We start from the raw sequence: 22,208 nt of genomic DNA, 5'->3' as shown, positions 1-22,208 counted from the left end.
TCATATCGTTTTCTTCACTGCATTGCAGGCATTAGCAGGCAAAAGACCATGTTCATAATCATTCAACAATTTATTTGCATTTCCATTATAATTTTCATTTGCATTACATATTCAGTATCAGGTCACATCAACTGTATTCCCCGGTTTTTGTGGGTTTTTTTGCAAAAAGATCAGCAAATTCATCTAGACTCAAGGCCTTTGCCCTCCTTGACTCAATACTTAATACACCTAAATTGCTTAATCTGTCATCTGACATTGTGGACCTGAGATACGTTTTCACCAGCTTTAGTGCAGAAAAACTCAGTTCACAAGAAGCAGTACTAACAGGGATTGAATCAGCTATCTGGCACAGTTTAAAGAGCTCAAAGAAAACTTCTTTATAAGGCTCAATGAATAATGCCAGCTCTACTACACTGGAGGGTCTCTGCATGCCACTCTGTATTTCCTTTCTAAAAGTCTTCTGAACTGATGTAGTTCATGCCCCAAGTCCTCAATATTTGATTCATACATTCTAGCAAATGGAAACAGGGACTTCTCTTTGAGAAACACAACATTTTTAGGGTTTAGAGTTTGGATGCCATTCATTATGTCACAGTTTTTGCTAGGGAACCTTCTGTTAAGCTCATTGAGCATATGATCTAAAACAGGGTAGAAAAGGGTTGTACGAAAACTGCCTTTTTCATGTTCTGAATCTGACCTCTGACCCACTGTACTGAGTACACCGTCTCCATTAAATTGAGAGCTTAGCTTTTTTGGTCGTTTTGCAGGGGGGTGTATTGCAGTATCACATTGCTCAGCTGTGTTCAACACTTCATTCCATAGGTCATCAAAAAATGACTCATCCCTGTAGTCATTCAAAGTTTGAACTAAGGCTTCAACTAAATCAACAGCCTTTGACAGGTCAAGTGATGAAGACTGTAACATATCTTATAGAAATGTTGCTTCTCCAAACACTGTATGGAGTGTAACAAGGCACACAATGAATTGTAAATCTATCTGTGCAAGCAGACCTCGTGCCTCAACAGACCTCGTGCCTCAACAGATCTGTCACCATTGTGTTCTTGGACTATGTCTTGCAGGACTCGCTTAATGGCAGGTAATCTATCCATAATAGTATGTAGAGCCATCTATCGACATGCCCAGCGAGTGTCACTTAGTCTCTGAAGCTCTCTAGGTGCACCTGGGTACATCTCTTTTTGTATGCTAAGCCATTTTTGATGCACATATGACCCAGATGTGAAGACGTAAAGTCTTTCTAGTAAGGAGAAGAACTGTCCTACCTCAGGGACAGCTTTGACTGTATCCACTAAAACTAAGTTTAGACAGTGTGCACTGCAGTGGATGTAAAAGGCATGCTTTGCTTGTTCTTTAATGCCTGCCTGGACGCCTGAATGCTTGCCACTCATAACGGAAGCACCGTCATATGCTTGGCCTACTAGGTTGTTTTTGTATTCAAGACCATGACTTTCTAATATGTGTATGATTTTGTCAGTAAGCCCTGCTGCATCTAGTCGATCAGCCGATTCAAAGTGGAGAAAGCTCTCATGGACAGCTCCTCTGAAGTAGTACCAGAGATATCTGCTCCTTTATTTTTTACATCTTTTGTTTTGTCTGCCATTATGCTAAAGACCTCACTGTCTTTCACTTCTTATATCATTTTTGTTGGAACCATGTCTGCCAAACAACTCAGAACCTCATTCTGAATCCCTTTGCTTGTACATTTTGCATTATGAATGGAAGTCAACCTTTTTTTCACAGTTGTGTCATGCTTAGCTATTGTTTCTAGGATTGCCATGAAGTTACCTTTATTATCTGACTCTGCAGACTCATTGTGTCCTCTTTGTGCAATGTTTTGTGTGGCTGTAAGTAGTAGTACTTCTATTGTTTTAATATAGTCCCGATTTTCTTGAACCTGTTTGTTGTGTTCCTTGTTTAGGGCATTTACCAGTGTTGCATTACTTTTTACAGCTTTCTGATATTCTCTCCATGTAATCATTGCTTGTTTGTGCCGCTCAGACCTGGCATGAACTGCAAATCCCCACTCTTTGTAAGTTGCCTTCTTCCAGTTGTTAAAACCCAATTGTGAATCAAATACAGTCTCTGAGACTTTGGGAGGGCTGAAATGCCTGCAGGCGTAACAAAACACAGAGTCTGATTTTTTGGAATATTCAAGCCAGGGGTGGATATGGTACCAGGCCGCCTTGAAGCTCCTCCTCCGGTCCCCCATCAGAGTTCTTGTGTATATGTTCATCATTGGCTGCACCAGTGGTTCCTCCCGGGATTTGCTGATATCTGCCAAAGAAAAATATATATAATTAAAAGTATCTATTTGGGTAATTTTAGATATACCATTGCCATCAGGCAACTTCTGAAATCCATCTGATATCTATATCACAAGCCCAATAGCATGTTAAATAAGAATTCATTTCAATCACAAACCGACTCATTTCTATACACCATATAAACTGACTAATTACACTGCTTCACAAGTAACCACAGATTTATTCAACATCACAAACCTGATGGTCCACTGCTTGTGGACGCACGAGGCTCCTCTGTTGGTGTCTCACTCTCAGCCTCTACCTCAGCCTCAGTCTCTCCATCTGTCTCACTTTCCTGCTCTACTATGCCTTCACTCTCAGTCTCTCCAATGGACAAGTCTTCTTGCTCTCTCTCTGCAGGCTCTCTGCTCTCTCTTGCTCTCTCCACACCTGAACCATCTGGCTCTGTCTCACTGTCTGCCTTGTCTTTTCTTTGGAAGAAGGACATGATGTCCTTCTCTTCATTTTGGTGAAAACTAAAGAGCAAAAGCAATGGGGACCACGCTTATTAATTAACTTACTTAAAATAAGTGACTTGCTAGGTAACTACCCTTTATGTCTAACCGTTTTACGTTACAATGCGTTTACGGACTGTGGTTTAAGTAAAAACACTCAGCACCATGAGTTTGTTGATCATATATTTGATCCTTTTTCATACTGCCACAAAGTAACAAATGGCCAGGTTAAGATAAGCTGATCTAACGTTATACTTCTGTAATGCATTTAATTCAAATACAACATATTAACAATTTTACTCACCTCTTTATTTCCTTCTTTGTGCTTGAACTATAATATTCGTGCGGAATTTCTTACAACTTCTGAATAGAAAAAAACTTGCAGATGCATGTGGTACGATACTGTTGTGTTCCGCCTAAAGCCGTCCCTCTAGAAAATGTGTGGGTTAAATTAGTGTTCCTCGTTGCCACTGTCTAATAAAGGATCTAAAAAAAGAACGATAGCAAAAATTAGTTATGCAAAAATTATTTCATACTCCACATTTAGGGGGGCCACAAGGGGGTCCATAATTGTTGTCACAGGGGCACTGCCCCCCCTGGCCTCCCCCAGAACCGCTAGTGCTCAAGTGGGTTAGGAGATGTGTCTTCATGACCTCTAGTGGGTTAGGAGGTGTGTCTTCATGACCTCTAATGGGTTAGGAGGGTGTGTCTTCATGACTAGTGGGTTAGGGGGTGTCTTCATGACCTCTAGTGGGTTAGGAGGTGTCTTCATGACTAGTGGGTTAGGGGGTGTCTTCATGACCTCTAGTGGGTTAGGAGGTGTCTTCATGACTAGTGGGTTAGGGGGTGTCTTCATGACCTCTAGTGGGTTAGGAGGTGTGTCTTCATGACCTCTAGTGGGTTAGGGGGTGTGTGGTTCAGAGTCAGCTAGAGTGGGGGCATGGAGCATCAAGGTGTTTGTGTGTGTGTATGTGCCTGTCATCCCTGACTAGAAGGGTGGGTGTTGGGGGAAGAAAACTGTCATCCCTGACTAGAGGGTTGGGTGTTGGGGATGTGCCTGTCATCCCTGACTAGAGGGTTGGGTGTTGGGGGATGTGCCTGTCATCCCTGACTAGAGGGTTGGGTGTTGGGGGATGTCCCTGTCATCCCTGGCTAGAAGGGTGGGTGTTGGGGGAAGAAAACTGTCATCCCTGACTAGAGGGTTGGGTGTTGGGGGATGTCCCTGTCATCCCTGACTAGAGGGTTGGGTGTTGGGGGATGTGCCTGTCATCCCTGACTAGAGGGTTGGGTGTTGGGGGATGTGCCTGTCATCCCTGGCTAGAAGGGTGGGTGTTGGGGGATGTCCCTGTCATCCCTGACTAGAGGGGTGGGTGTTGGGGGATGTCCCTGTCATCCCTGACTAGAAGGGTGGGTGTTGGGGGATGTCCCTGTCATCCCTGACTAGAAGGGTGGGTGTTGGGGGATGTGCCTGTCATCCCTGACTAGAGGGGTCGGTGTTGGGGGATGTCCCTGTCATCCCTGACTAGAAGGGTGGGTGTTGGGGGATGTGCCTGTCATCCCTGACTAGAGGGGTCGGTGTTGGGGGATGTCCCTGTCATCCCTGACTAGAAGGGTGGGTGTTGGGGGAAGAAAACTGTCATCCCTGACTAGAGGGTTGGGTGTTGGGGGATGTCCCTGTCATCCCTGACTAGAGGGTTGGGTGTTGGGGGATGTGCCTGTCATCCCTGGCTAGAAGGGTGGGTGTTGGGGGATGTCCCTGTCATCCCGGACTAGAAGGGTGGGTGTTGGGGGATGTGCCTGTCATCCCTGACTAGAGGGGTCGGTGTTGGGGGATGTCCCTGTCATCCCTGACTAGAGGGGTGGGTGTTGGGGGATGTCCCTGTCATCCCTGACTAGAAGGGTGGGTGTTGGGGGATGTGCCTGTCATCCCTGACTAGAGGGGTGGGTGTTGGGGGATGTCCCTGTCATCCCTGACTAGAGGGGTGGGTGTTGGGGGGATGTCCCTGTCATCCCTGAGTAGAGGGTTGGGTGTTGGGGGATGTGCCTGTCATCCCTGACTAGAGGGGTGTTTGTTGGGGGATGTCCCTGTCATCCCTGACTAGAAGGGTGGGTGTTGGGGGATGTCCCTGTCATCCCTGAGTAGAGGGTTGGGTGTTGGGGGATGTGCACGTCATCCCTGACTAGAAGGATGGGTGTTGGGGGATGTCCCTGTCATCCCTGACTAGAAGGGTGGGTGTTGGGGGATGTGCCTGTCATCCCTGACTAGAGGGGTGGGTGTTTGGGGATGTCCCTGTCATCCCTGACTAGAGGGGTGGGTGTTGGGGGATGTCCCTGTCATCCCTGACTAGAGGGGTGGGTGTTGGGGGATGTCCCTGTCATCCCTGACTAGAGGGGTGGGTGTTGGGGGATGTCCCTGTCATCCCTGACTAGAAGGGTGGGTGTGGGTGAGTCAAGGATTTGAGGGTTGGTGTGGGTGGGGGGTGGCGAGGAGATGTTCCTATGTGTGATTTCTCAGGACTGGACAGTGGGCCAGTGGGTTGAGGGATGTGGGTAGCATGTCTGTCTGGGCACCTGGTCAGGTGTTTAGGAGTGCTGGGGGGCTGGCAAGGGGGTGCAGTGCACATTTGTGCATGTTTGACTGATTAGGTAGGGGTACAGGGGCATTGGATGAGCTGAGGCTTATGCATGCCCTTCCTACAAGAATTCACTGGGAACACGGTGTGTCGGTGTGTGTGTGTGTGTGTGTGTGTGTGTGTGTGTGTGTGTGTGTGTGTGTGTGTGTGTGTGTGTGTGTGTGTGTGTGTGTGTGTGTGTGTGTGTGTGTGTGTGTGTGTGTGTGTGTGTGTGTGTGTGTGTGGAGAGAGAGAGAGAGAGAGAGAGAGAGAGAGAGAGAGTGTGAGTGTGTGCCTGGGATATCAGCTCTGGGGCCTAAGGCTCCCTAAGGCTGCTGCCTCGACACTACCTGCCTGTCTGAATGAGTGAAAGCAAGTAAATGAGAGAGAGAGAGAGAGAGAGAGAGAGAGAGAGAGAGAGAGAGAGAGAGAGAGAGAGAGATTGAGAGAGGCCGCCAAATGTAGACCTGGCTCTCAAGAGAAGACAGGCTATGTGCACACTGCCCACAGAATAAGGTGGAAACTGAGCTGCACTTCCTAACCTCCTGCCAAATGTATGACCATATTAGAGAAACATATTTCCCTCAGATTACACAGATCCACAAAGAATTTGAAAACAAATCCAATTTTGATAAACTCCCATATCTATTGTGTGAAATACCACAGTGTGCAATCACAGCAGCAAGATTTGTGACCTGTTGCCACAAGAAAAGGTCAACCAGTGAAGAACAAACACCATTGTAAATACAACCCATATTTATGTTTATTTATTTTCCATTTTGTACTTTAACTATTTGCACATCATTACAACACAATGTCTTTATTATTTTGGAACTTTTGTCAGTGTAATGTTTACTGTTAATTTTTCCCCCCGCCCTTGTTTATTATCTATTTCACTTGCTTTGGCAATGTAAATATATGTTCCCCATGCCAATAAAGCCCTTCAGTTGAATTGAATTAAAATTGAGAGAGAGAGAGAGAGAGAGAGAGAGAGAGAGAGAGAGAGAGAGAGAGAGAGAGAGAGAGAGAGAGAGGGAGAGAGAGAGAGGGAGAGAGAGAGAGAGAGAATAAGTCTGTTGCCTGCAGTTTTGTCAAATGTCACTAGTCTTCTGAGCTACACGATATAACAGTGATGAACTTGGATTGTGTTTGAGCCCCCTATACCTTCTTGATCTCGTTATACCACATGAGCAACGGTGGCTGAAAATGGAAGTTGTTCACTAACAATTAAGATCTGGCTGCAGGGTTTTGTTCAGAAGGGAGAAAACATTTTTAAAAGGAGTGAAACGGAGCGGCAATACCTGGACTGGTCCAATAAGAACACAACTTTTCGTTATTTGTTGCGAAATGTATTGCTACGGTTTTCCTTACTGAACACTACCCAGGCTAGCACGTGCAATCTTAGTAGTTCTTGTTTTCAGTCTATAGTGCTGTTGTACTCTGGTGCTGAGCTATAGCCTGGTTAAACCAGACTGAATGATGTGCTCACACCATTTTAAGTGTGGTTTAACCAGGCTAACAGAGCTGTGGCACCAGTCCATTGGTCGATGGTCCTTCATGAACCACCAACGCTAACATGAAGCTAACCCTCACACACCTCCCGAGCCTCCACGGCTGTCATGTGCTTTCTGGGAATACATACATACATTATGATTATCTAGTGTCACAGAAGCAGCACAAATACAATCCATTAAGCGTGTACACGCCTAAGCAGGTAACATCTCCTGGCATTAAGCTCCTTTTCTGTGAGATGCTGGCAGTGGCAGTGGTGTGTGTGTGTGTGTGGTGTGTGTGTGTGTGTGTGTGTGTGTGTGTGTGTGTGTGTGTGTGTGTGTGTGTGTGTGTGTGTGTGTGTGTGTGTGTGTGTGTGTGTGTGTATGTGTGTCAGGGCACCAACAAGCTCTCACTCATATGTTTAGGCATTCATTCTCCTGCAACAGGGTGATCAAATTAAGATCCCACAGTTTCATATGATCTTTCTAGAAACACACGTAAGCACACATTCAGCACAGTAGAAAAATATATGGCAGCTAGAAATCCAAACTGGATGGTCTTCAGAGACAGATGGGAGGGGTTGATGGGAGCTGAAGGCTGGGATAAAAACAAACAGAAGATAACTCATGTAAAATATACTGTGTCTGTAAAATGGATTTAGTATGTAGGGTTAGGGGGGTAGGGTTAGGTTACAATAGTAAAGAAGGAAAATATAATTCATTAGTTTACTCCAATTAGGGGAGTAAACTAATGGGGTAGGGTCAGGGGGAAAATATCTATATTTAAAATAATATATAAAAATATATATATGGGTATTGGAAATGATAATTACATTGACAGAACCCACAATCTATCTGCAGTATTAAAGCTGATCTACCCCCCCCCCAAACACACACTCCTACATTAAATCCATTTGTCTCTAGAAAGGATAGATCAGTATCTGCTGCACGTGATGGGAGCGTGTGTGTGTGTGTGTGTGTGTGTGTGTGTGTGTGTGTGTGTGTGTGTGTGTGTGTGTGTGTGTGTGTGTGTGCGTGTGTGTGTGCGTGTGTGTGTGCGTGCGTGGGTGCGTGCGTGTGTGTGCGTGTGTGCGCGTGCCTGTGTGTGTTTGTGTTTAGACAAAAACACACCCACACTTTCAGTGAAGCGTGAAAGTGAATGATGGTGTTGCCTCTCTGAGTCCCTCAGCAGAAGGCCCAAACAGCCGTGTTGGAGAGGGAGGCATACACACACACACACACACACACACACACACACACACACACACACACACACACACACACACACACACACACACACACACACACACACACACACACACACACACACACACACTAACACACAGTGCCACCTCACCAGTGCTACCCAATGCCCAGCACAGACAACGACTGTAACCATGGTAGCAGTGACTACCATGACAGTGAGGCTGATGCTTTTATCCGTCTCGTATCCGTGGAACGGAGCTGCATTTCCTTCCTTGACCCCACAGGATGGTTGAAAGCAAAATGGCGGACAGGAAGAGCTAGTCATCTCAGATAAGTTGAAGGAGAGGGAAGGGTAAAGGGAAGGACGTCACTGTAAATGACATGCAGTGCAGGAGTCACCAAGCATCCACAACCACCGAGCTCAGCCTCATTCAGACAGGTGGGAGGATGGGACGATGAGAGGAGTGCAGAGAGAGAGAGAAAGTTAGTGTGTGTGTGTGTGTGTGTGTGTGTGTGTGTGTGTGTGTGTGTGTGTGTGTGTGTGTGTGTGTGTGTGTGTGTGTGTGTGTGTGTGTGTGTGTGTGTGTGTGTGTGTGTGTGTGTGTGTGTGTGTGTGCGTGTGTGTGCGTGTGCGTGTGTGTGGAAACCAGAAGCAACCAGCAGTCTGAGTCAATGATTGACAACGGGTACCTCCCGCTCTCTCATCTCATCTCATCTTACCTCCACCTCCTCCCCCCTTCATCTCCTCTCCTACCATCCTCTCCTCCTCTTCCTCTCTTCCCCTTTCTATCTTCCCCTTCCTCTCCTCTCCTCCCTGTCTCTCTCACCTCCCCCTCCTCTCCTTCCTCTCCTCCCTCTCCCCTTTCCCCTCATTCTCACCCCTTCTTCATTCTCAACCCTTCCTCTTCCAACCAGGCTCATTTGCATAGGATGCCTGATTTGCATACATATGAGGGAAAGAGAAAAGGGGACTTGAAGAGAGGAGGGGAGAGGAGATGAGGAGAAGAGAGAAGAGGAGATATGCAGACGTTTACTGATGAAAAGGAAGAGAAGGCCCTTTCACAGCTTCTCTCTCTCCCCCTCCCCCGCTCTATCTTTCTTTCTCTCTCTCTGCTCTCTCTTTCTCTCTGTTCTCTCCCTTTGGTTCACACCTCAGAGAGATCCTGTGAAGGCCCTATTAACATCTACTCTTCCTCACTCTGAAAGGAAAGAAAAGAGGAGGTGATGAGAGAGGAGACAGAGAGAGGACAGAGAAGGGAAGAGACAGAACAGAGGAGAGAGGAGAGAGGACAGAGGAGAGAGGACAGAGGAGGTGAGGAGAGAGGACAGAGGACAGAGGAGAGAGGACAGAGGACAGAGGAGAGAGGACAGAGGAGAGGAACAGAGGAGGTGAGGAGAGAGGACAGAGGACAGAGGACAGAGGAGGTGAGGAGAGAGGACAGAGGAGAGAGGACAGAGGAGAGAGAACAGAGAGGAGAGAGGACAGAGAAGAGAGGACAGAGGAGAGAGAACAGAGGTGAGGAGAGAGGACAGAGAAGAGAGGACAGAGGAGAGAGGACAGAGGAGAGAGGACAGAGGTGAGGAGAGAGGACAGAGGAGAGAGAACAGAGGTGAGGAGAGTAGACAGAGGAGATAGGACAGAGGAGGGTCGGGGGAGAACAGAGGACAGAGGAGAGATGACAGAGGAGAGAGAACAGAGGACAGAGGAGAGAGGATAGAGGAGAGAGAACAGAGGAGAGAGGACAGAGGAGAGAGGGCAGAGAGAGGAGAGAGGATGGAGGAGAGAGGACAGAGAGAGAGAACAGAGGAGAGAGGACAGAGGAGAGAGGACAGAGGAGAGAGAACAGAGGAGAGAGGAGAGAGGACAGAGGGGAGAGGACAGAGGAGAGAGAACAGAGGAGGTGAGGAGAGAGGACAGAGGAGAGAGGACAGAGGAGAGAGAACAGAGGAGAGAGGACAGAGAACAGAGGAGGTGAGGAGAGAGGACAGAGGAGAGAGGACAGAGGAGAGAACAGAGGAGAGAGGAGAGAGGACAGAGGAGAGAGAACAGAGGAGGTGAGGAGAGAGGACAGAGGAGAGAGGACAGAGGAGAGAGGACAGAGGAGAGAGAACAGAGGAGAGAGGACAGAGGAGAGAGGAGAGAGGTCAGAGGAGAGAGGACAGTGTTGTTGCTATGGCAGTGTTGTTGCCATGGTGTTGTTGTTGCCATGGCTGCATTGTTGCCATGGCATTGTTGCCATGTTGGTGTTGTTGCTGTGGCAGTATTGTTGCCATTGCGTTGTTGTTGCCATGGCTGAATTGCACTCCACTGCAACCCCTCAGTTGAAAGTCATTGATTGGCTGTGAAGCCTTCATTCTCCCCTGCAGGGCGGCCGGGCTACAGCTCTACTCTACTCTATTCTACTCTATTCTGCTCTACACTGTTCTACTCTACACTACACCTCCAGGAGGTACAGAGCACCCCTACGCCCCACACACACACATGCTAGAGACATACACACACAAACCTACATGCATATTAACACCCTCAGAGGTTGGGATACTGTGGAAGAGAGATATCTTTGAAAGCAGGGATTGAGAGATAGAAATAGAGGGAGGAGAAGAGAAGAAAGGAGAGATTGAGAGAGAAATAGAGGGAGGAGAAGAGAAGAAAGGCGAGATTGAGAGATAGAAATAGAGGGAGGAGAAGAGAAGAAAGGAGAGATTGAGAGAGAAATAGAGGGAGGAGAAGAGAAGAAAGGAGAGATTGAGAGAGAAATAGAGGGAGGAGAAGAGAAGAAAGGAGAGATTGAGAGATAGAAATAGAGGGAGGAGAAGAGAAGAAAGGAGAGATTGAGAGATAGAAATAGAGGGAGGAGAAGAGAAGAAAGGAGAGATTGAGAGATAGAAATAGAGGGAGGAGAAGAGAAGAAAGGAGAGATTGAGAGATAGAAATAGAGGGAGGAGAAAAGAAGAAAGGAGAGATGGATGTGGCCCTTCCTCTCTCTGTCCATTTGTCTTTGATCTCTCAGTCCATCTGAAAGGGTCCTGCACCACACTGGGAATAACAACCTCTACCCTCCCACCGCTGGACACACACACACACACACACACACACACACACACACACACACACACACACACACACACACACACACACACACACACACACACACACACACACACACACACACACACACACACACACACACACACACACCACAGCCAGCCCCACAGTGTTTGTCTGTGTGTGATAGAGAGTGATGAGGAAAGGGGCAGTGTGTGTTGCTGAGTCTAATTATGAGTGTGTTGTGTCTGAATGTGTGTGTGTATGTGAGGGTGACACGTGCCATTGTCTGAGTGTGTCTGAATGTGGCTGTCTGGCTGAGTATGTGTGTCTCTCTCTGTTTGTGTGTTTGTGAGAGAAAGTGTGTTTATGTGTGTTTATGTGTGTTCATGTGTGTGTCTCTGTGTGTCTGTCTGTGTGTCTGTATGTGTGAGTGTGTGTGTATGGGCGTGTAATATCTGATGCATTTCCCTCAGTGTTGTGTGGTCAGCCCAGGCCTGAGACTGCCTGATAGAGATCATGCCAACATGGACAGCATGGCACACTCTGCCTGGGCACATCCCTCCCTCCCTCCCTCCCTCCCTCCCTCCCTCCCTCCCTCCCTCCCTCCCTCCCTCCACCTCTCCTCTCGTCATACCACATAAACACTTCTGATCTCTCTTCCTCCCCTCTTCTCCTCTCCTCTCTTCGCCTACCTCCCTCCTTCTCTCCTCTCATCTCTCTCCCTTCCCTTCCCTCCCCTTTCTCTTTTCCTTTCCTCTCATCTTCCCCCTCACTCCCTTCTTCTCTTCTCTTCTCTTCTCTTCTCTTCTCTTCTCTTCTCTTCTCTTCTCTTCTCTTCTCTTCTCTTCTCTTCTCCCTCGCTCCCTTTTCACATGCAGGCTCTCTCCCCATCTCCCTCCCTCACTTCTATGCAGGCTAAAACACCTCCTCCCTCCTTCTCTGCAGGTACCCATCCCTCTCTCCCTCTCTCTGTTCATCACTACACCCTCCCTGGCTGTGTGTGTTTACGGATCAGCACAAATCCCTGTAAGGCACATAGGAGAGTAGGCAGTAGGCTACTTATTAAAGCAGCTAAGAGAGAGAGAGAGAGAGAGAGAGAGAGAGAGAGAGAGAGAGAGAGAGAGAGAGAGAGAGAGAGAGAGAGAGAGAGAGAGAGAGAGAGAGAGAGAGAGAGAGATAATGAGACCAAGAGAGAGGGCCTGTGAAATAGGGCACTAAGGATCAGGCTGCAAGCAGGACGGCTCAGTGGGGTCCTGAGGGACGACCCTTGTGTTATTTTTAGGAGGGTGACTCTGAGGGTGTACTCTAACTCTCCTCCCAGTTTAAAACAGGAACAGAAACAGGAACACACATCGTCCTCCCTCACCTAGCTTCCGACACAGGTAATTCATCACAGTCTATGTTACAGTGTTAACAAGTACAGAGTGGTCTATTTAGTTTATCAGCCAGGTAATTAGGTGATATCAACAGCACATGCATATATTGTTTCTCAAATGGCACCCTATTCCCTATGGGCCCTGCTCAAAAGTATGGCACTATGTAGGGTATAAGGTGCCATTAGGGATGTAGAGATTATGATGGAATTATCTGAGAAGAAGAATTGCTATAAACCCTCTGTAGTGACCTGAATGTTCAATAATATGTTCTGGTCATTTAACAGACTTTTCTATCCAAATGGACTTAGTGGATAACACTTCATATAGTCAGTATATGTGACTCGTGCAGGAATCAAACCCACACACCATTCTCCAAACCAAACTGACCAAGAAGAACCAATAAGGACCAATAAGAACCAATAAGGACCAATAAGGACAAATAAGAACCAATAAGAACCAATAATAACCAATACGGACCAATAAGAACCAATAAGGACCAATAAGGACAAATAAGAACCAATAAGAACCAATAAGGACCAATAATAACCAATACGGACCAATAAGAACCAATAAGGACCAATAAGGACCAATAAGAACCAATAAGAACCAATATGGACCAATAATAACCAATACGGACCAATAAGAACCAATAAGAACCAATAAGGACCAATAAGAACCAATAAGAACCAATAAGGACCAATAAGGACCAATAAGAACCAATAAGGACCAATAAGAACCAATAAGAACCAATAAGGACCAATAAGAACCAATAAGGACCAATAAGGACCAATAAGAACCAATAAGGACCAATAAGAAGCAATAAGAAGCAATAAGAAACAATAAGAAGCAATAACAACCAATGAGAAGCATATTTTTCACAGGTCAACCTCTACATCCAGATCCTTGTCATCAGAATGACATCTCAGGCCAGTGTCCAGTCCTGGAGCAGAGAACAGACCAGACCAGAGCAAGCATATCCCTGGGTGGGGCGTGCTATGAGAGGGCTCTGTGCTCTGTGTGGATCTGTGCTGGTGTGAGTGTGTGTATATGGGGGGTTCTTGGTCAACTCAGAGACTTACACACTGTGACACCTGACATATACCGTCTCCAGTCCATCGCCCACAGCCCTACACGCCGTGGCAGCAGGAGCCGACTACAGTCATCTCTCTCCCTCTCAAATTTAAGCTGCTTTATTGGCTTGAAAAACATTGCATCAATATTGCCAAAGAATCAATGTATGCAATATACATTGTAATAAAATAATGAAGAAAAATTATATAAAATGGTAGTAAGTAATAATACAAACAAATAAATAAATAATACAAATAACAGCAACAAAATGGGAACAGTCAATAGTAGAAATATAATAAATAATATGAACAATAATAAGCTAAACAGGAAAATGAACATGCTACTATTATTACTACTAATATGAATTCTACCACCACTATTATTAACACTAATACTACAACTATCCCTACCATTACCACTAGTAGTATTTCTACCTCTGATATCCCTACTACTACCATTACATTCTTTACATTTTAGTCATTTAGCAGACACTCTTATCCAGAGCGACTTACAGTAGTGAATGCATACATTTCATTTCATGCATTTTTCTTTTTTTTTTTGTACTGGCCCCCCGTGGGAATCAAACCCACAACCCTGGCATTGCACACACCATGCTGGCGTTGCAAACACCATGCTCTACCAACTGAGCCACAGGGAAGACCGCCACTAGTAGTATTTCTACCTCTGATATCCCTACTACTACCATTACCACTAGTAACATTTCTACCTCTGATATCCCTACTACTACCATTACCACTAGTAACATTTCTACCTCTGATATCCCTACTACTACCATTACCACTAGTAGTATTTCTACCTCTGATATCCCTACTACTACCATTACCACTAGTAACATTTCTACCTCTGATATCCCTACTACTACCATTACCACTAGTAACATTTCTACCTCTGATATCCCTACTACTACCATTACCACTAGTAACATTTCTACCTCTGATATCCCTACTACTACCATTACCACTAGTAACATTTCTACCTCTGATATCCCTACTACTACCATTACCACTAGTAACATTTCTACCTCTGATATCCCTACTACTACCATTACCACTAGTAGTATTTCTACCTCTGATATCCCTACTACTACCATTACCACTAGTAACATTTCTACCTCTGATATCCCTACTACTACCATTACCACTAGTAGTATTTCTACCTCTGATATCCCTACTACTACCATTACCACTAGTAGTATTTCTACCTCTGATATCCCTACTACTACCATTACCACTAGTAGTATTTCTACCTCTGATATCCCTACTACTACCATCACCACTAGTAGTATTTCTACCTCTGATATCCCTACTACTACCATTACCACTAGTAGTATTTCTACCTCTGATATCCCTACTACTACCATCACCACTAGTAGTATTTCTACCTCTGATATCCCTACTACTACCATTACCACTAGTAGTATTTCTACCTCTGATATCCCTACTACTACCATTACCACTAGTAGTATTTCTACCTCTGATATCCCTACTACTACCATTACCACTAGTAGTATTTCTACCTCTGATATCCCTACTACTACCATTACCACTAGTAACATTTCTACCTCTGATATCCCTACTACTACCATTACCACTAGTAACATTTCTACCTCTGATATCCCTACTACTACCATTACCACTAGTAGTATTTCTACTTCTGATATCCCTACTACTACCATTACCACTAGTAGTATTTCTACTTCTGATATCCCTACTACTACCATTACCACTAGTAGTATTTCTACCTCTGATATCCCTACTACTACCATTACCACTAGTAGTATTTCTACCTCTGATATCCCTACTACTACCATTACCACTAGTAGTATTTCTACCTCTGATATCCCTACTACTACCATTACCACTAGTAGTATTTCTACCTCTGATATCCCTACTACTACCATTACCACTAGTAGTATTTCTACCTCTGATATCCCTACTACTACCATTACCACTAGTAACATTTCTACCTCTGATATCCCTACTACTACCATTACCACTAGTAGTATTTCTACCTCTGATATCCCTACTACTACCATTACCACTAGTAACATTTCTACCTCTGATATCCCTACTACTACCATTACCACTAGTAGTATTTCTACCTCTGATATCCCTACTACTACCATTACCACTAGTAGTATTTCTACCTCTGATATCCCTACTACTACCATTACCACTAGTAGTATTTCTACCTCTGATATCCCTACTACTACCATTACCACTAGTAGTATTTCTACCTCTGATATCCCTACTACTACCATTACCACTAGTAGTATTTCTACCTCTGATATCCCTACTACTACCATTACCACTAGTAGTATTTCTACCTCTGATATCCCTACTACTACCATTACCACTAGTAGTATTTCTACCTCTGATATCCCTACTACTACCATTACCACTAGTAACATTTCTACCTCTGATATCCCTACTACTACCATTACCACTAGTAACATTTCTACCTCTGATATCCCTACTACTACCATTACCACTAGTAGTATTTCTACTTCTGATATCCCTACTACTACCATTACCACTAGTAACATTTCTACCTCTGATATCCCTACTACTACCATTACCACTAGTAGTATTTCTACCTCTGATATCCCTACTACTACCATTACCACTAGTAACATTTCTACCTCTGATATCCCTACTACTACCATTACCACTAGTAGTATTTCTACCTCTGATATCCCTACTACTACCATTACCACTAGTAGTATTTCTACCTCTGATATCCCTACTACTACCATTACCACTAGTAGTATTTCTACCTCTGATATCCCTACTACTACCATTACCACTAGTAGTATTTCTACCTCTGATATCCCTACTACTACCATTACCACTAGTAGTATTTCTACCTCTGATATCCCTACTACTACCATTACCACTAGTAGTATTTCTACCTCTATCTCTACCTACTAAAACCATAGCTAAGTTATAACTAACTGTCATCCTCACCACTGCATCAGTTCTACAACTACCATAATTGTTACTACTACTACCACCATGACTACCACCATTAAACTACTACCATTACCATTACCATCACCCCTATTACCCGTACCACTACTGTTTGGAATAATAATCACAACAATAATAAAAATAATACTAATAATAAGTAATTTACTGCTTACTATGCAGATGCTATTTTTAAGTGTCCCTCAGGCATATTTGGCTGCAAGAGGAGCCGTTAGTCCTTCGGCCATAAGTATGGTTTGTTTTTCCTCTGGGTTTAAGACGAAAAGTCATTTCTGTGAATAATTGTTCCCTTGATGAGAAATATTTCTCATAGTAAAGGAGGAAGTGCATCTCTCTCTCTCTCGACATGGGAAACATATGTTAACATTGCCAAAGCAAGTGAAGTAGATAATAAACAAAAGTGAAATAAACAATAAAATAAAACATTTCAAATGTAATATTATGTACAAATAGTTTACGTACAAAAGGGAAGATAATTGTGGCAAAAGGTCACAAGTCCTGCTGCTGTGATTGCACACTGTGGTATTTCACCCAGTAGATATGTGTCAGACCTTTCAGACGGATCGGACCAATACGCAGCGTGATCATAGTTCCACATCTTTTATTCAATCGTGAAACTCATGCAATAAACAATAAACTTGAAATACAAAAAACAAGAAAGCCGTAACGCAGAGCAGGCATACACTACTCACAAAATTAATCACCCACAAAACACCAGTGGTACAAACATCAACTTAAATATGGCCTCCAATTAGAGACAACGACAACCGGCTGCCTCTAATTGGAGGTCATGCCAAACAAAACTATCCTAGAAATACAAAACTAGAAACTAAACATAGAAATACAAAAACTGACAAACACCCCCTGTCACGCCCTGACCAACTCTACCATAGAAAATAACAACTTACTATGGTCAGGACTTGACAATATGGGAGTTCATCAAGATTTGGTTTGTTTTCAAATTCTTTGTGGGACTGAGTAATCAGAGGGAAATGTGTCTCTAATATGGTCATACATTTGGCAGGAGGTTATGAAGTGCAGCTCAGTTTCCACCTCATTTTCTGGGCAGTGTGCACATAGCCTTTCTCTTGAGAGCCAGGTCTGCCTACAGGGACCTTTCTCAATAGCAAGGCTATGCTCACTGAGTCTGTACATAGTCAAAGCTTTCCTTAATTCTGGGTCAGTCACAGTGGTTAGGTACTCTGCCACTGTGTACTCTGTGTTTAGGGCCAAATAGCATTCTAGTTTGCTCTGTTTTTTGTTAATTCTTTCCAATGTGTCAAGTAATTATCTTTTTGTTTTCTCATGATTTGGTTGGGTCTAATTGTGTTGCTGCCCTGGGGCTCTGTGGGGTCTGTTTGTGAACAGAGCCCCAGGACCAGCTTGCTTAGAGGACTCTTCTCCAGGTTCATCTCTCTGTAGGTGATGGCTTTGTTATGGAAGGTTTTGGAATCGCTTCCTTTTAGGATGTAGAATTTAACAGCTCTTTTCTGGATTTTGATAATTAGCGGGTATCGGCCTAATTCTTCTCTACATGCATTATTTGGGTTTTTACGTTGTACGCAGAGGATATTCTTGCATAATTCTGCATGCGGAGTCTCAATCTGGTGTTTGTCCCATTTTTGGAATTCTTGGTTGGTGATCAGACCCCAGACCTCACAACCATAAAGGGCAATGGGTTCTATAACTGATTCAAGTATTTTCTAGCCAGATCCTAATTGGTATGTCGAATTTTATGTTCCTTTTGATGGCATAGAAGGCTGTTCTTGCCATGTCTCTCAGCTCGTTCACAGCTTGTGGGAGTTACCTGTGGCACTGATGTTTAGGCCGAGGTATGTATTGTTTTTTGTGTGCTGTAGGGCAATGGTGTTTAGATGGAATTTGTATTTGTGGTCCTGATTACTGGACCTTTTTTGGAACACCATTCCTACAACACCATTCCTACAACACCACTTTCCGTCAATTTGTATTGCAAACCCTAATTTGAGCCAAAAGCTTTTTTGAAATCAACAAAGCATGACTTTGCCTTTTCTTTGGTTTGTTTGTTTGTCAATTAGGTTGCGCAGGGTGAATACATGGTCTGTTGTATGGTAATTTGGTAAAAAGCCAAATTGACATTTGCTCAGTACATTGTTTTCACTGAGGAAATGTACGAGTCTGCTGTTAATGATAATGCAGAGGATTTTTCCAAGGTTGCTGTTGACGCATATCCCATGGTAGTTACTGGGGTCAAATTTTTCTCCACTTTTGTGGATTGGGGTGATCAGTCCTTGGTTCCAAATATTGGGGACGATGCCAGAGCTATGGATGATGTTAAAGAGTAAGTATAACCAATTGGAATTTGTGGTCTGTATATTTTATCATTTCATTGAGGATACCATCAACACCACAGGCCTTTTTGAAGTAGAGGGTTTGTATTTTGTCCTGTAGTTCATTCTATGTAATTGGAGAATCCAGTGGGTTCTGGTAATCTTTAATAGTTGATTCTAAGATTTGTATTTGATCATGTATATGTTTTTGCTGTTTGTTCTTTGTTATAGGGCCAAAAAGATTGTAGAAGTGGTTTATTCACACATCTCCATTTTGGAAAGATAAATCTTCGTGTTGTTGTTTGTTTGGTGTTTTCTAATTTTCCCAGAAGTGGTTAGATTCTATGGATTCTTCAATTACATTGAGCTGATTTCTGACGTGCTGTTCCTTCTTTTTCTGTAGTGTATTTCTGTATTGTTTTAGTGATTCAACATAGTGAAGGCACAGACTCAGGTTTTCTGAGTCTCTATGTTTTTGGTTAGATAGGTTTCTCAGTTTCTTTCTTAGGTTTCAGAATTCTTCATCAACCATTTGTCATTGTTGTTGATTTTCTTCCACATTTTTAGATTTGATAGGGAAATATACTGTTTGGGTTCAACTGGCAAGTTTACACCTTCACTATTACAGTGAATCATTTTGTCCAGGAAGTTGTCTAAAAAGGCTTGAATTTGTTGTTGTCTAATTGTTTTTTGGTAGGTTTCCACATTACTTTCCTTCCATCTATAGCATTTCTTAATATTATTCAGTTCCTTTGGCTTTGATGCCTGTTCTAGTAGACTGTGATTTTGCAGTGATCTGGTAGGGGTGTCAGTGGACTGACTGTGAATGTTCTGAGAGACTCTGGGTTGAGGTCAGTGAATAAGTAGTCTACAGTACTACCGCCAAGAGATGAGCTATAGGTCTCTCTCTCTGTCTCTGTCACTGTCTCTGTCTCTCTCTGTGTCTCTGTCTCTCTGTGTCTCTGTCTCTCTGTGTCTCTGTGTCTCTCTCTCTGTGTCTCTGTGTCTCTCTCTCTGCGTCTCTCTGTCTCTCTGTGTCTCTCTGTGTGTCTCTCTGTCTCTTTCTCTCTGTCTCTCTCTCTGTGTGTGTCTCTGTGTGTCTCTCTCTCTGTGTGTGTCTCTCTCTCTGTGTGTGTCTCTGTGTGTCTCTCTCTCTGTGTGTGTCTCTCTCTCTGTGTGTGTCTCTGTGTGTCTCTCTCTCTGTGTGTGTCTCTCTCTCTGTGTGTGTCTCTGTGTGTCTCTCTCTCTGTGTGTGTCTCTGTGTGTGTGTCTCTGTGTGTCTCTCTCTCTGTGTGTGTCTCTTTGTGTCTCTGTGTGTCTCTCTCTCTTTGTGTCTCTGTGTGTCTCTCTCTCTTTGTGTCTCTGTGTCTCTCTCTCTTTGTGTCTCTGTGTCTCTCTCTCTTTGTGTCTCTGTGTCTCTCTCTCTTTGTCTCTCTCTCTCTCTCTCTCTCTCTCTCTCTCTCTCTCTCTCTCTCTCTCTCTCTCTCTCTCTCTCTCTCTCTCTCTCTCTCTCTCTCTCTCTCTCTCTCTCTCTCTAATCTCCCTCTCTCTCGTTCTGGCTCGATCTCTCTCTCAGTTTTTTCTTTCTCTCGTTCTGTCTCTACGTCTCTCTTGCTCTCTCTCTATGTATCTCTCTCTCTCTCTCTCTCTCTCTCTCTCTCTCTCACTCTCCCCCCTCTCTCTCTCCCCCTCTCTCCCTCTCTGTCTCTCTCTCTCTCTCTCTCTCTCGTTCTAGCTCTATGTATCTCTCTCTCTCTCTCTGTATCTCCTCATTGTTTTGCGTATTTCTGTCTGTCTGTCTTTCTACGTCAGCAGCATGTGTGCCCTGTTGTTAGTTCCAGTAGATCTCTGTTCGTGGTTTGCTAATTACACAACCTATAATTCCTTGTTTCTCTTCCTCTGAGATCTGCCCTGGTGGAGGCTTCCTCAACACAACAGTATGTGTGTGTCTGCAAGGTAGAGTCAATGTTTACGTGTTAGGTATTTTGAGCACAGTGGTAGACAGTAGTGTTTGTTTGGCGGTTGCCGTGGTAAAAACAGAGAGAGTAGAGCTGGCGTCAGGTCAGTGGTGGCTGGTTGGTTCCTCCTCTGGAGAAGGAGATGGTGAGAACACACACACACACACCACATCTGCTCGGGAGCCCGCCAGCCGCTCACTGGCCAACAGATAAACAAGTGCGCTCCCATCTCCTGGGGAGGTAACCATAGCAACCTCTCTTTCTCTCTCTCTCTCTCTCTTTTTCTGTCTCCCTCTCTGTCTCTGTTCTCCCCCGGCTGTCCTGGAGACAAGACAATGGCAGATTCCAATGCCAGGCCGGTGTCACTTTTCTAGGCTATGATCAAAAATATTGCACTATAAAATACATTTGGGACGCACCCCCTTTCTCTCACAACAGAGAAAAACAACACATTCACCAATGTGATGTCAGAGGCATCTTACTTGAGACAACAACAAGGGAGACAGACCACTATGACAGGAGAATCTCTCTTTTTTCTAGAATGTGGCCAATATCCTTTATCTCCTTTTGTTGAGTGGAGAGGAAAAGGGGATTTCATGGCAGTCAGTTAAACCTCTAATCCAGTGGTTCACCCAGTTCTCTCTCTCTCTCTCTCTCTCTCTCTCTCTCTCTCTCTCGCTCTCTCTCTCGCTCTCTCTCTCTCGCTCCCGCTCTCACTCGTTCTCGCTCGCTCTCGCTCTCTCTCTCTCTAATGTATAGCGGCTGTTTTATGGGCTCCTGACCAATTCTGCTATTTCTGACCCTCAACACGGGGGCCCCTTAGTCCTCCCCTGTACTCCCTGTTCACCCCCGACTGCGTGGTTGTGCACAGCTTGAACACCATCATTAAGTTTGCCGACGACACGGTGATGGTAGGCTTGATCACTGACGACAATGAGACCGCCTATAGAGAGGAGGTCAGAGACCTGGCTGTGTGCAAGACAAAGGAGCTGATCGTCGACTACAGGAAACGGAGTGCCGAACACACCCCTATTCAGATCGACGGGTCTGAAGTGGAACGGGTCGAGAGCTTCAAGTTCCTCGGTGTCCACATCACTAAGGATTTATCATGCTCCAAACACACCAACACAGTCATGAAGACAGGAAGCTGAAAAGATTTGAGAGAGAGTAGTGAGGACGGCCCAGTACATCATTGGGAACGAGCTCCCTGCCATCCAGGACCTCTATACCAGGTGGTGTCAGAGGAAGGCCCTAAAAATAGTCAAAGGCTCCAACCACCCAAATCATAGACTGTTCTTTCTGCTACCTTCAAGGCAAGCGGTACCAATGCACCAATTTTGTAACCAACAG

General features: G+C 44.7%; 1 long non-coding RNA gene across 1 annotated transcript; it reads right to left on the bottom strand.

The window, feature by feature from the left end:
• Positions 1–698: 698 nt before the first annotated feature.
• LOC123741729 (uncharacterized) lies at positions 699–3,216 on the bottom strand. Its single transcript, XR_006769246.1, has 2 exons — positions 3,081–3,216; positions 699–2,292 (listed from the first exon to the last, which is right to left on the bottom strand). It is a non-coding gene; the product is annotated as an uncharacterized lncRNA (long non-coding RNA).
• Between the last annotated feature and the right edge of the window lie 18,992 nt (positions 3,217–22,208).

The sequence above is a fragment of the Salmo salar genome, chromosome ssa03, assembly GCF_905237065.1.
Source record: "Salmo salar chromosome ssa03, Ssal_v3.1, whole genome shotgun sequence".
NCBI lineage: Eukaryota > Metazoa > Chordata > Actinopteri > Salmoniformes > Salmonidae > Salmo > Salmo salar.
This window is presented reverse-complemented; position numbering and strand designations above follow the sequence as displayed.